Source organism: Anomaloglossus baeobatrachus, unplaced genomic scaffold (genome assembly GCF_048569485.1).
Source record: "Anomaloglossus baeobatrachus isolate aAnoBae1 unplaced genomic scaffold, aAnoBae1.hap1 Scaffold_649, whole genome shotgun sequence".
Taxonomy (NCBI): domain Eukaryota; kingdom Metazoa; phylum Chordata; class Amphibia; order Anura; family Aromobatidae; genus Anomaloglossus; species Anomaloglossus baeobatrachus.
This window is the reverse complement of record NW_027445018.1, coordinates 97,649-111,295: the sequence shown is the minus strand read 5'-3', so window position 1 is coordinate 111,295 and position 13,647 is coordinate 97,649. Positions and strand designations below refer to the sequence as shown.

Genomic DNA, 13,647 nt, shown 5'->3' with positions numbered 1-13,647 from the left:
GAATGTCCAAGAGCAAGCAAACTATTCCTCCAGGAGAGGGCGCCAACAGACTACTAAAGAGATCATCATTACTCAAAGAAAACCCCAAAAACCAATGCATGATAGGAATAAACAGGTAACTTTCTTTGGAGTGGAAGCGGAGAGATCGCACCAGATGCCAATTCTAGATGTTATCACACCTGTGGTCACTGCAGCAGCAGGTGAATCCACTTTGTCCAAAAGGGATCTATTCCATTCAATTGCAAATGATCTAGATAAGACAGAGAACTGCAGCACGGGGACATAGCCGAGTTGGTCAGGTTGAGTGGTGATGAGTTTGCTATTTGGATGAATAAAGAAAGTCAAAAGTGTGAAAGATAAAAAACAAAAGGAGGAAGTGTGAAAAGTGAATGGGCCAAATTGAGGTGCATATGAAGACGTATGCTTTCTTCCAATTCATTAAATCGGGCTAATATGAATCAGGTGAATTGAGTTCTGCTTTTGGAAACTGGGTTAAGAAGGGGTGCACCGTTCCTGGAGGTACTGCAATACCAGGTCAATGCGTGGAGTGGACAGAGCAAGCTCTTTTTCCATCTCCCTGTTCTAAAAATCCATTTAATATATGGTCCCCAGATAGGGGACGTATCAGATATTAAACTGATAAGAACAGATACTACACTTGATCTTAGCCAAAAGGCCGAGAAGCGATAACCAGAATTGGTTTGGGCCTCGAGTGGCACCCTGGCCTATGCCGGACACATCTTAGGGAGAGAGAGCGAGAGGGAGACAAACCCACGCCTACACAAGACATTTTGTCACCCAAGCCAACCCTTGAAAAGGCTGCTTTGCAGAGCCAAAACAAGAAGAATGGTGCGTTTTGCAGCCGCCGCCCACTGCAATGAATCTGAATAACTCCTCCTTTAGGGCGCAAGCAACTCCCCTCCCCCTTGCAGTCTTTCCAATTCACGATACAAAAAGACGGACAGGACAGGTTGCCTGACTTTCCGTCACTGCCACCCTTTGCCATCCTTACCCGTAGAAAGCCCTTTCATCATCCCCAAACCCTAATCTTTTCCCTTTCCTTCCCAGCCCCCAAACCCTGCCCTCTGTACCTTTCTCACCACCCGCTTCCCTTCTCCTGTCATCCCCCTACCACCCGGGAAAAAAAGAGATTGCCCCCTCCTTCCACTAGCCCACCCTCCCACCCAAAGAACAACTTCTTCTGCGCAGCTTGTTTTCTAGGCAGCAGCGCTATTGTGATGTCATCGGGGGGCATTGTGACAAGCCGCCAGTGTTCCGTCTCTTCATGTTGTGCACAGTTCAAACGGAAAATACATCAACAGGCAGACTACAGAAAAGCTTACTATCAAAGGTTAGAGGGGGGCTTTCTCAGAGGGCTTTTTACAGTTTTTCTATTCCCAATTAGCCGTTTAAGTGTACTTATTGAAAGTAGTAATTCTTTCATAGGCCGCCCTTTCTTAGTATTTGACGTTCCTTATATTGCGGTATGAGGCTTCGCAGTAGGTTGCAAACATTCATCACCCATGACTGTCCCCAATTGAGCTCAGAAGCTCAATGTCTATCATGACCTCTCTTTTAGAATGTCCAAGAGCAAGCAAACTATTCCTCCAGGAGAGGGCGCCAACAGACTACTAAAGAGATCATCATTACTCAAAGAAAACCCCAAAAACCAATGCATGATAGGAATAAACAGGTAACTTTCTTTGGAGTGGAAGCGGAGAGATCGCACCAGATGCCAATTCTAGATGTTATCACACCTGTGGTCACTGCAGCAGCAGGTGAATCCACTTTGTCCAAAAGGGATCTATTCCATTCAATTGCAAATGATCTAGATAAGACAGAGAACTGCAGCACGGGGACATAGCCGAGTTGGTCAGGTTGAGTGGTGATGAGTTTGCTATTTGGATGAATAAAGAAAGTCAAAAGTGTGAAAGATAAAAAACAAAAGGAGGAAGTGTGAAAAGTGAATGGGCCAAATTGAGGTGCATATGAAGACGTATGCTTTCTTCCAATTCATTAAATCGGGCTAATATGAATCAGGTGAATTGAGTTCTGCTTTTGGAAACTGGGTTAAGAAGGGGTGCACCGTTCCTGGAGGTACTGCAATACCAGGTCAATGCGTGGAGTGGACAGAGCAAGCTCTTTTTCCATCTCCCTGTTCTAAAAATCCATTTAATATATGGTCCCCAGATAGGGGACGTATCAGATATTAAACTGATAAGAACAGATACTACACTTGATCTTAGCCAAAAGGCCGAGAAGCGATAACCAGAATTGGTTTGGGCCTCGAGTGGCACCCTGGCCTATGCCGGACACATCTTAGGGAGAGAGAGCGAGAGGGAGACAAACCCACGCCTACACAAGACATTTTGTCACCCAAGCCAACCCTTGAAAAGGCTGCTTTGCAGAGCCAAAACAAGAAGAATGGTGCGTTTTGCAGCCGCCGCCCACTGCAATGAATCTGAATAACTCCTCCTTTAGGGCGCAAGCAACTCCCCTCCCCCTTGCAGTCTTTCCAATTCACGATACAAAAAGACGGACAGGACAGGTTGCCTGACTTTCCGTCACTGCCACCCTTTGCCATCCTTACCCGTAGAAAGCCCTTTCATCATCCCCAAACCCTAATCTTTTCCCTTTCCTTCCCAGCCCCCAAACCCTGCCCTCTGTACCTTTCTCACCACCCGCTTCCCTTCTCCTGTCATCCCCCTACCACCCGGGAAAAAAAGAGATTGCCCCCTCCTTCCACTAGCCCACCCTCCCACCCAAAGAACAACTTCTTCTGCGCAGCTTGTTTTCTAGGCAGCAGCGCTATTGTGATGTCATCGGGGGGCATTGTGACAAGCCGCCAGTGTTCCGTCTCTTCATGTTGTGCACAGTTCAAACGGAAAATACATCAACAGGCAGACTACAGAAAAGCTTACTATCAAAGGTTAGAGGGGGGCTTTCTCAGAGGGCTTTTTACAGTTTTTCTATTCCCAATTAGCCGTTTAAGTGTACTTATTGAAAGTAGTAATTCTTTCATAGGCCGCCCTTTCTTAGTATTTGACGTTCCTTATATTGCGGTATGAGGCTTCGCAGTAGGTTGCAAACATTCATCACCCATGACTGTCCCCAATTGAGCTCAGAAGCTCAATGTCTATCATGACCTCTCTTTTAGAATGTCCAAGAGCAAGCAAACTATTCCTCCAGGAGAGGGCGCCAACAGACTACTAAAGAGATCATCATTACTCAAAGAAAACCCCAAAAACCAATGCATGATAGGAATAAACAGGTAACTTTCTTTGGAGTGGAAGCGGAGAGATCGCACCAGATGCCAATTCTAGATGTTATCACACCTGTGGTCACTGCAGCAGCAGGTGAATCCACTTTGTCCAAAAGGGATCTATTCCATTCAATTGCAAATGATCTAGATAAGACAGAGAACTGCAGCACGGGGACATAGCCGAGTTGGTCAGGTTGAGTGGTGATGAGTTTGCTATTTGGATGAATAAAGAAAGTCAAAAGTGTGAAAGATAAAAAACAAAAGGAGGAAGTGTGAAAAGTGAATGGGCCAAATTGAGGTGCATATGAAGACGTATGCTTTCTTCCAATTCATTAAATCGGGCTAATATGAATCAGGTGAATTGAGTTCTGCTTTTGGAAACTGGGTTAAGAAGGGGTGCACCGTTCCTGGAGGTACTGCAATACCAGGTCAATGCGTGGAGTGGACAGAGCAAGCTCTTTTTCCATCTCCCTGTTCTAAAAATCCATTTAATATATGGTCCCCAGATAGGGGACGTATCAGATATTAAACTGATAAGAACAGATACTACACTTGATCTTAGCCAAAAGGCCGAGAAGCGATAACCAGAATTGGTTTGGGCCTCGAGTGGCACCCTGGCCTATGCCGGACACATCTTAGGGAGAGAGAGCGAGAGGGAGACAAACCCACGCCTACACAAGACATTTTGTCACCCAAGCCAACCCTTGAAAAGGCTGCTTTGCAGAGCCAAAACAAGAAGAATGGTGCGTTTTGCAGCCGCCGCCCACTGCAATGAATCTGAATAACTCCTCCTTTAGGGCGCAAGCAACTCCCCTCCCCCTTGCAGTCTTTCCAATTCACGATACAAAAAGACGGACAGGACAGGTTGCCTGACTTTCCGTCACTGCCACCCTTTGCCATCCTTACCCGTAGAAAGCCCTTTCATCATCCCCAAACTCTAATCTTTTCCCTTTCCTTCCCAGCCCCCAAACCCTGCCCTCTGTACCTTTCTCACCACCCGCTTCCCTTCTCCTGTCATCCCCCTACCACCCGGGAAAAAAAGAGATTGCCCCCTCCTTCCACTAGCCCACCCTCCCACCCAAAGAACAACTTCTTCTGCGCAGCTTGTTTTCTAGGCAGCAGCGCTATTGTGATGTCATCGGGGGGCATTGTGACAAGCCGCCAGTGTTCCGTCTCTTCATGTTGTGCACAGTTCAAACGGAAAATACATCAACAGGCAGACTACAGAAAAGCTTACTATCAAAGGTTAGAGGGGGGCTTTCTCAGAGGGCTTTTTACAGTTTTTCTATTCCCAATTAGCCGTTTAAGTGTACTTATTGAAAGTAGTAATTCTTTCATAGGCCGCCCTTTCTTAGTATTTGACGTTCCTTATATTGCGGTATGAGGCTTCGCAGTAGGTTGCAAACATTCATCACCCATGACTGTCCCCAATTGAGCTCAGAAGCTCAATGTCTATCATGACCTCTCTTTTAGAATGTCCAAGAGCAAGCAAACTATTCCTCCAGGAGAGGGCGCCAACAGACTACTAAAGAGATCATCATTACTCAAAGAAAACCCCAAAAACCAATGCATGATAGGAATAAACAGGTAACTTTCTTTGGAGTGGAAGCGGAGAGATCGCACCAGATGCCAATTCTAGATGTTATCACACCTGTGGTCACTGCAGCAGCAGGTGAATCCACTTTGTCCAAAAGGGATCTATTCCATTCAATTGCAAATGATCTAGATAAGACAGAGAACTGCAGCACGGGGACATAGCCGAGTTGGTCAGGTTGAGTGGTGATGAGTTTGCTATTTGGATGAATAAAGAAAGTCAAAAGTGTGAAAGATAAAAAACAAAAGGAGGAAGTGTGAAAAGTGAATGGGCCAAATTGAGGTGCATATGAAGACGTATGCTTTCTTCCAATTCATTAAATCGGGCTAATATGAATCAGGTGAATTGAGTTCTGCTTTTGGAAACTGGGTTAAGAAGGGGTGCACCGTTCCTGGAGGTACTGCAATACCAGGTCAATGCGTGGAGTGGACAGAGCAAGCTCTTTTTCCATCTCCCTGTTCTAAAAATCCATTTAATATATGGTCCCCAGATAGGGGACGTATCAGATATTAAACTGATAAGAACAGATACTACACTTGATCTTAGCCAAAAGGCCGAGAAGCGATAACCAGAATTGGTTTGGGCCTCGAGTGGCACCCTGGCCTATGCCGGACACATCTTAGGGAGAGAGAGCGAGAGGGAGACAAACCCACGCCTACACAAGACATTTTGTCACCCAAGCCAACCCTTGAAAAGGCTGCTTTGCAGAGCCAAAACAAGAAGAATGGTGCGTTTTGCAGCCGCCGCCCACTGCAATGAATCTGAATAACTCCTCCTTTAGGGCGCAAGCAACTCCCCTCCCCCTTGCAGTCTTTCCAATTCACGATACAAAAAGACGGACAGGACAGGTTGCCTGACTTTCCGTCACTGCCACCCTTTGCCATCCTTACCCGTAGAAAGCCCTTTCATCATCCCCAAACCCTAATCTTTTCCCTTTCCTTCCCAGCCCCCAAACCCTGCCCTCTGTACCTTTCTCACCACCCGCTTCCCTTCTCCTGTCATCCCCCTACCACCCGGGAAAAAAAGAGATTGCCCCCTCCTTCCACTAGCCCACCCTCCCACCCAAAGAACAACTTCTTCTGCGCAGCTTGTTTTCTAGGCAGCAGCGCTATTGTGATGTCATCGGGGGGCATTGTGACAAGCCGCCAGTGTTCCGTCTCTTCATGTTGTGCACAGTTCAAACGGAAAATACATCAACAGGCAGACTACAGAAAAGCTTACTATCAAAGGTTAGAGGGGGGCTTTCTCAGAGGGCTTTTTACAGTTTTTCTATTCCCAATTAGCCGTTTAAGTGTACTTATTGAAAGTAGTAATTCTTTCATAGGCCGCCCTTTCTTAGTATTTGACGTTCCTTATATTGCGGTATGAGGCTTCGCAGTAGGTTGCAAACATTCATCACCCATGACTGTCCCCAATTGAGCTCAGAAGCTCAATGTCTATCATGACCTCTCTTTTAGAATGTCCAAGAGCAAGCAAACTATTCCTCCAGGAGAGGGCGCCAACAGACTACTAAAGAGATCATCATTACTCAAAGAAAACCCCAAAAACCAATGCATGATAGGAATAAACAGGTAACTTTCTTTGGAGTGGAAGCGGAGAGATCGCACCAGATGCCAATTCTAGATGTTATCACACCTGTGGTCACTGCAGCAGCAGGTGAATCCACTTTGTCCAAAAGGGATCTATTCCATTCAATTGCAAATGATCTAGATAAGACAGAGAACTGCAGCACGGGGACATAGCCGAGTTGGTCAGGTTGAGTGGTGATGAGTTTGCTATTTGGATGAATAAAGAAAGTCAAAAGTGTGAAAGATAAAAAACAAAAGGAGGAAGTGTGAAAAGTGAATGGGCCAAATTGAGGTGCATATGAAGACGTATGCTTTCTTCCAATTCATTAAATCGGGCTAATATGAATCAGGTGAATTGAGTTCTGCTTTTGGAAACTGGGTTAAGAAGGGGTGCACCGTTCCTGGAGGTACTGCAATACCAGGTCAATGCGTGGAGTGGACAGAGCAAGCTCTTTTTCCATCTCCCTGTTCTAAAAATCCATTTAATATATGGTCCCCAGATAGGGGACGTATCAGATATTAAACTGATAAGAACAGATACTACACTTGATCTTAGCCAAAAGGCCGAGAAGCGATAACCAGAATTGGTTTGGGCCTCGAGTGGCACCCTGGCCTATGCCGGACACATCTTAGGGAGAGAGAGCGAGAGGGAGACAAACCCACGCCTACACAAGACATTTTGTCACCCAAGCCAACCCTTGAAAAGGCTGCTTTGCAGAGCCAAAACAAGAAGAATGGTGCGTTTTGCAGCCGCCGCCCACTGCAATGAATCTGAATAACTCCTCCTTTAGGGCGCAAGCAACTCCCCTCCCCCTTGCAGTCTTTCCAATTCACGATACAAAAAGACGGACAGGACAGGTTGCCTGACTTTCCGTCACTGCCACCCTTTGCCATCCTTACCCGTAGAAAGCCCTTTCATCATCCCCAAACCCTAATCTTTTCCCTTTCCTTCCCAGCCCCCAAACCCTGCCCTCTGTACCTTTCTCACCACCCGCTTCCCTTCTCCTGTCATCCCCCTACCACCCGGGAAAAAAAGAGATTGCCCCCTCCTTCCACTAGCCCACCCTCCCACCCAAAGAACAACTTCTTCTGCGCAGCTTGTTTTCTAGGCAGCAGCGCTATTGTGATGTCATCGGGGGGCATTGTGACAAGCCGCCAGTGTTCCGTCTCTTCATGTTGTGCACAGTTCAAACGGAAAATACATCAACAGGCAGACTACAGAAAAGCTTACTATCAAAGGTTAGAGGGGGGCTTTCTCAGAGGGCTTTTTACAGTTTTTCTATTCCCAATTAGCCGTTTAAGTGTACTTATTGAAAGTAGTAATTCTTTCATAGGCCGCCCTTTCTTAGTATTTGACGTTCCTTATATTGCGGTATGAGGCTTCGCAGTAGGTTGCAAACATTCATCACCCATGACTGTCCCCAATTGAGCTCAGAAGCTCAATGTCTATCATGACCTCTCTTTTAGAATGTCCAAGAGCAAGCAAACTATTCCTCCAGGAGAGGGCGCCAACAGACTACTAAAGAGATCATCATTACTCAAAGAAAACCCCAAAAACCAATGCATGATAGGAATAAACAGGTAACTTTCTTTGGAGTGGAAGCGGAGAGATCGCACCAGATGCCAATTCTAGATGTTATCACACCTGTGGTCACTGCAGCAGCAGGTGAATCCACTTTGTCCAAAAGGGATCTATTCCATTCAATTGCAAATGATCTAGATAAGACAGAGAACTGCAGCACGGGGACATAGCCGAGTTGGTCAGGTTGAGTGGTGATGAGTTTGCTATTTGGATGAATAAAGAAAGTCAAAAGTGTGAAAGATAAAAAACAAAAGGAGGAAGTGTGAAAAGTGAATGGGCCAAATTGAGGTGCATATGAAGACGTATGCTTTCTTCCAATTCATTAAATCGGGCTAATATGAATCAGGTGAATTGAGTTCTGCTTTTGGAAACTGGGTTAAGAAGGGGTGCACCGTTCCTGGAGGTACTGCAATACCAGGTCAATGCGTGGAGTGGACAGAGCAAGCTCTTTTTCCATCTCCCTGTTCTAAAAATCCATTTAATATATGGTCCCCAGATAGGGGACGTATCAGATATTAAACTGATAAGAACAGATACTACACTTGATCTTAGCCAAAAGGCCGAGAAGCGATAACCAGAATTGGTTTGGGCCTCGAGTGGCACCCTGGCCTATGCCGGACACATCTTAGGGAGAGAGAGCGAGAGGGAGACAAACCCACGCCTACACAAGACATTTTGTCACCCAAGCCAACCCTTGAAAAGGCTGCTTTGCAGAGCCAAAACAAGAAGAATGGTGCGTTTTGCAGCCGCCGCCCACTGCAATGAATCTGAATAACTCCTCCTTTAGGGCGCAAGCAACTCCCCTCCCCCTTGCAGTCTTTCCAATTCACGATACAAAAAGACGGACAGGACAGGTTGCCTGACTTTCCGTCACTGCCACCCTTTGCCATCCTTACCCGTAGAAAGCCCTTTCATCATCCCCAAACCCTAATCTTTTCCCTTTCCTTCCCAGCCCCCAAACCCTGCCCTCTGTACCTTTCTCACCACCCGCTTCCCTTCTCCTGTCATCCCCCTACCACCCGGGAAAAAAAGAGATTGCCCCCTCCTTCCACTAGCCCACCCTCCCACCCAAAGAACAACTTCTTCTGCGCAGCTTGTTTTCTAGGCAGCAGCGCTATTGTGATGTCATCGGGGGGCATTGTGACAAGCCGCCAGTGTTCCGTCTCTTCATGTTGTGCACAGTTCAAACGGAAAATACATCAACAGGCAGACTACAGAAAAGCTTACTATCAAAGGTTAGAGGGGGGCTTTCTCAGAGGGCTTTTTACAGTTTTTCTATTCCCAATTAGCCGTTTAAGTGTACTTATTGAAAGTAGTAATTCTTTCATAGGCCGCCCTTTCTTAGTATTTGACGTTCCTTATATTGCGGTATGAGGCTTCGCAGTAGGTTGCAAACATTCATCACCCATGACTGTCCCCAATTGAGCTCAGAAGCTCAATGTCTATCATGACCTCTCTTTTAGAATGTCCAAGAGCAAGCAAACTATTCCTCCAGGAGAGGGCGCCAACAGACTACTAAAGAGATCATCATTACTCAAAGAAAACCCCAAAAACCAATGCATGATAGGAATAAACAGGTAACTTTCTTTGGAGTGGAAGCGGAGAGATCGCACCAGATGCCAATTCTAGATGTTATCACACCTGTGGTCACTGCAGCAGCAGGTGAATCCACTTTGTCCAAAAGGGATCTATTCCATTCAATTGCAAATGATCTAGATAAGACAGAGAACTGCAGCACGGGGACATAGCCGAGTTGGTCAGGTTGAGTGGTGATGAGTTTGCTATTTGGATGAATAAAGAAAGTCAAAAGTGTGAAAGATAAAAAACAAAAGGAGGAAGTGTGAAAAGTGAATGGGCCAAATTGAGGTGCATATGAAGACGTATGCTTTCTTCCAATTCATTAAATCGGGCTAATATGAATCAGGTGAATTGAGTTCTGCTTTTGGAAACTGGGTTAAGAAGGGGTGCACCGTTCCTGGAGGTACTGCAATACCAGGTCAATGCGTGGAGTGGACAGAGCAAGCTCTTTTTCCATCTCCCTGTTCTAAAAATCCATTTAATATATGGTCCCCAGATAGGGGACGTATCAGATATTAAACTGATAAGAACAGATACTACACTTGATCTTAGCCAAAAGGCCGAGAAGCGATAACCAGAATTGGTTTGGGCCTCGAGTGGCACCCTGGCCTATGCCGGACACATCTTAGGGAGAGAGAGCAAGAGGGAGACAAACCCACGCCTACACAAGACATTTTGTCACCCAAGCCAACCCTTGAAAAGGCTGCTTTGCAGAGCCAAAACAAGAAGAATGGTGCGTTTTGCAGCCGCCGCCCACTGCAATGAATCTGAATAACTCCTCCTTTAGGGCGCAAGCAACTCCCCTCCCCCTTGCAGTCTTTCCAATTCACGATACAAAAAGACGGACAGGACAGGTTGCCTGACTTTCCGTCACTGCCACCCTTTGCCATCCTTACCCGTAGAAAGCCCTTTCATCATCCCCAAACCCTAATCTTTTCCCTTTCCTTCCCAGCCCCCAAACCCTGCCCTCTGTACCTTTCTCACCACCCGCTTCCCTTCTCCTGTCATCCCCCTACCACCCGGGAAAAAAAGAGATTGCCCCCTCCTTCCACTAGCCCACCCTCCCACCCAAAGAACAACTTCTTCTGCGCAGCTTGTTTTCTAGGCAGCAGCGCTATTGTGATGTCATCGGGGGGCATTGTGACAAGCCGCCAGTGTTCCGTCTCTTCATGTTGTGCACAGTTCAAACGGAAAATACATCAACAGGCAGACTACAGAAAAGCTTACTATCAAAGGTTAGAGGGGGGCTTTCTCAGAGGGCTTTTTACAGTTTTTCTATTCCCAATTAGCCGTTTAAGTGTACTTATTGAAAGTAGTAATTCTTTCATAGGCCGCCCTTTCTTAGTATTTGACGTTCCTTATATTGCGGTATGAGGCTTCGCAGTAGGTTGCAAACATTCATCACCCATGACTGTCCCCAATTGAGCTCAGAAGCTCAATGTCTATCATGACCTCTCTTTTAGAATGTCCAAGAGCAAGCAAACTATTCCTCCAGGAGAGGGCGCCAACAGACTACTAAAGAGATCATCATTACTCAAAGAAAACCCCAAAAACCAATGCATGATAGGAATAAACAGGTAACTTTCTTTGGAGTGGAAGCGGAGAGATCGCACCAGATGCCAATTCTAGATGTTATCACACCTGTGGTCACTGCAGCAGCAGGTGAATCCACTTTGTCCAAAAGGGATCTATTCCATTCAATTGCAAATGATCTAGATAAGACAGAGAACTGCAGCACGGGGACATAGCCGAGTTGGTCAGGTTGAGTGGTGATGAGTTTGCTATTTGGATGAATAAAGAAAGTCAAAAGTGTGAAAGATAAAAAACAAAAGGAGGAAGTGTGAAAAGTGAATGGGCCAAATTGAGGTGCATATGAAGACGTATGCTTTCTTCCAATTCATTAAATCGGGCTAATATGAATCAGGTGAATTGAGTTCTGCTTTTGGAAACTGGGTTAAGAAGGGGTGCACCGTTCCTGGAGGTACTGCAATACCAGGTCAATGCGTGGAGTGGACAGAGCAAGCTCTTTTTCCATCTCCCTGTTCTAAAAATCCATTTAATATATGGTCCCCAGATAGGGGACGTATCAGATATTAAACTGATAAGAACAGATACTACACTTGATCTTAGCCAAAAGGCCGAGAAGCGATAACCAGAATTGGTTTGGGCCTCGAGTGGCACCCTGGCCTATGCCGGACACATCTTAGGGAGAGAGAGCGAGAGGGAGACAAACCCACGCCTACACAAGACATTTTGTCACCCAAGCCAACCCTTGAAAAGGCTGCTTTGCAGAGCCAAAACAAGAAGAATGGTGCGTTTTGCAGCCGCCGCCCACTGCAATGAATCTGAATAACTCCTCCTTTAGGGCGCAAGCAACTCCCCTCCCCCTTGCAGTCTTTCCAATTCACGATACAAAAAGACGGACAGGACAGGTTGCCTGACTTTCCGTCACTGCCACCCTTTGCCATCCTTACCCGTAGAAAGCCCTTTCATCATCCCCAAACCCTAATCTTTTCCCTTTCCTTCCCAGCCCCCAAACCCTGCCCTCTGTACCTTTCTCACCACCCGCTTCCCTTCTCCTGTCATCCCCCTACCACCCGGGAAAAAAAGAGATTGCCCCCTCCTTCCACTAGCCCACCCTCCCACCCAAAGAACAACTTCTTCTGCGCAGCTTGTTTTCTAGGCAGCAGCGCTATTGTGATGTCATCGGGGGGCATTGTGACAAGCCGCCAGTGTTCCGTCTCTTCATGTTGTGCACAGTTCAAACGGAAAATACATCAACAGGCAGACTACAGAAAAGCTTACTATCAAAGGTTAGAGGGGGGCTTTCTCAGAGGGCTTTTTACAGTTTTTCTATTCCCAATTAGCCGTTTAAGTGTACTTATTGAAAGTAGTAATTCTTTCATAGGCCGCCCTTTCTTAGTATTTGACGTTCCTTATATTGCGGTATGAGGCTTCGCAGTAGGTTGCAAACATTCATCACCCATGACTGTCCCCAATTGAGCTCAGAAGCTCAATGTCTATCATGACCTCTCTTTTAGAATGTCCAAGAGCAAGCAAACTATTCCTCCAGGAGAGGGCGCCAACAGACTACTAAAGAGATCATCATTACTCAAAGAAAACCCCAAAAACCAATGCATGATAGGAATAAACAGGTAACTTTCTTTGGAGTGGAAGCGGAGAGATCGCACCAGATGCCAATTCTAGATGTTATCACACCTGTGGTCACTGCAGCAGCAGGTGAATCCACTTTGTCCAAAAGGGATCTATTCCATTCAATTGCAAATGATCTAGATAAGACAGAGAACTGCAGCACGGGGACATAGCCGAGTTGGTCAGGTTGAGTGGTGATGAGTTTGCTATTTGGATGAATAAAGAAAGTCAAAAGTGTGAAAGATAAAAAACAAAAGGAGGAAGTGTGAAAAGTGAATGGGCCAAATTGAGGTGCATATGAAGACGTATGCTTTCTTCCAATTCATTAAATCGGGCTAATATGAATCAGGTGAATTGAGTTCTGCTTTTGGAAACTGGGTTAAGAAGGGGTGCACCGTTCCTGGAGGTACTGCAATACCAGGTCAATGCGTGGAGTGGACAGAGCAAGCTCTTTTTCCATCTCCCTGTTCTAAAAATCCATTTAATATATGGTCCCCAGATAGGGGACGTATCAGATATTAAACTGATAAGAACAGATACTACACTTGATCTTAGCCAAAAGGCCGAGAAGCGATAACCAGAATTGGTTTGGGCCTCGAGTGGCACCCTGGCCTATGCCGGACACATCTTAGGGAGAGAGAGCGAGAGGGAGACAAACCCACGCCTACACAAGACATTTTGTCACCCAAGCCAACCCTTGAAAAGGCTGCTTTGCAGAGCCAAAACAAGAAGAATGGTGCGTTTTGCAGCCGCCGCCCACTGCAATGAATCTGAATAACTCCTCCTTTAGGGCGCAAGCAACTCCCCTCCCCCTTGCAGTCTTTCCAATTCACGATACAAAAAGACGGACAGGACAGGTTGCCTGACTTTCCGTCACTGCCACCCTTTGCCATCCTTACCCGTAGAAAGC

The 13,647-nt window shown here is 46.3% G+C and overlaps 9 non-coding genes across 9 annotated transcripts; all 9 read right to left on the bottom strand.

Moving 5' to 3' along the window:
• Positions 1-497: 497 nt before the first annotated feature.
• On the bottom strand, positions 498-688 carry LOC142286199 (U2 spliceosomal RNA). Its single transcript, XR_012747407.1, has one exon. It is a non-coding gene; the product is annotated as a U2 spliceosomal RNA (small nuclear RNA).
• A 1,387-nt stretch (positions 689-2,075) lies between these two features.
• LOC142286198 (U2 spliceosomal RNA) lies at positions 2,076-2,266 on the bottom strand. Its single transcript, XR_012747406.1, has one exon. It is a non-coding gene; the product is annotated as a U2 spliceosomal RNA (small nuclear RNA).
• A 1,387-nt stretch (positions 2,267-3,653) lies between these two features.
• On the bottom strand, positions 3,654-3,844 carry LOC142286196 (U2 spliceosomal RNA). The gene has a single exon (XR_012747405.1). It is a non-coding gene; the product is annotated as a U2 spliceosomal RNA (small nuclear RNA).
• Positions 3,845-5,231: 1,387 nt separating this feature from the next.
• On the bottom strand, positions 5,232-5,422 carry LOC142286195 (U2 spliceosomal RNA). The gene has a single exon (XR_012747404.1). It is a non-coding gene; the product is annotated as a U2 spliceosomal RNA (small nuclear RNA).
• Positions 5,423-6,809: 1,387 nt separating this feature from the next.
• LOC142286193 (U2 spliceosomal RNA) lies at positions 6,810-7,000 on the bottom strand. Its single transcript, XR_012747402.1, has one exon. It is a non-coding gene; the product is annotated as a U2 spliceosomal RNA (small nuclear RNA).
• A 1,387-nt stretch (positions 7,001-8,387) lies between these two features.
• On the bottom strand, positions 8,388-8,578 carry LOC142286192 (U2 spliceosomal RNA). The gene has a single exon (XR_012747401.1). It is a non-coding gene; the product is annotated as a U2 spliceosomal RNA (small nuclear RNA).
• Positions 8,579-9,965: 1,387 nt separating this feature from the next.
• Positions 9,966-10,156, bottom strand: LOC142286191 (U2 spliceosomal RNA). The gene has a single exon (XR_012747400.1). It is a non-coding gene; the product is annotated as a U2 spliceosomal RNA (small nuclear RNA).
• Positions 10,157-11,543: 1,387 nt separating this feature from the next.
• LOC142286190 (U2 spliceosomal RNA) lies at positions 11,544-11,734 on the bottom strand. The gene has a single exon (XR_012747399.1). It is a non-coding gene; the product is annotated as a U2 spliceosomal RNA (small nuclear RNA).
• A 1,387-nt stretch (positions 11,735-13,121) lies between these two features.
• Positions 13,122-13,312, bottom strand: LOC142286189 (U2 spliceosomal RNA). Its single transcript, XR_012747398.1, has one exon. It is a non-coding gene; the product is annotated as a U2 spliceosomal RNA (small nuclear RNA).
• Positions 13,313-13,647: the final 335 nt, after the last annotated feature.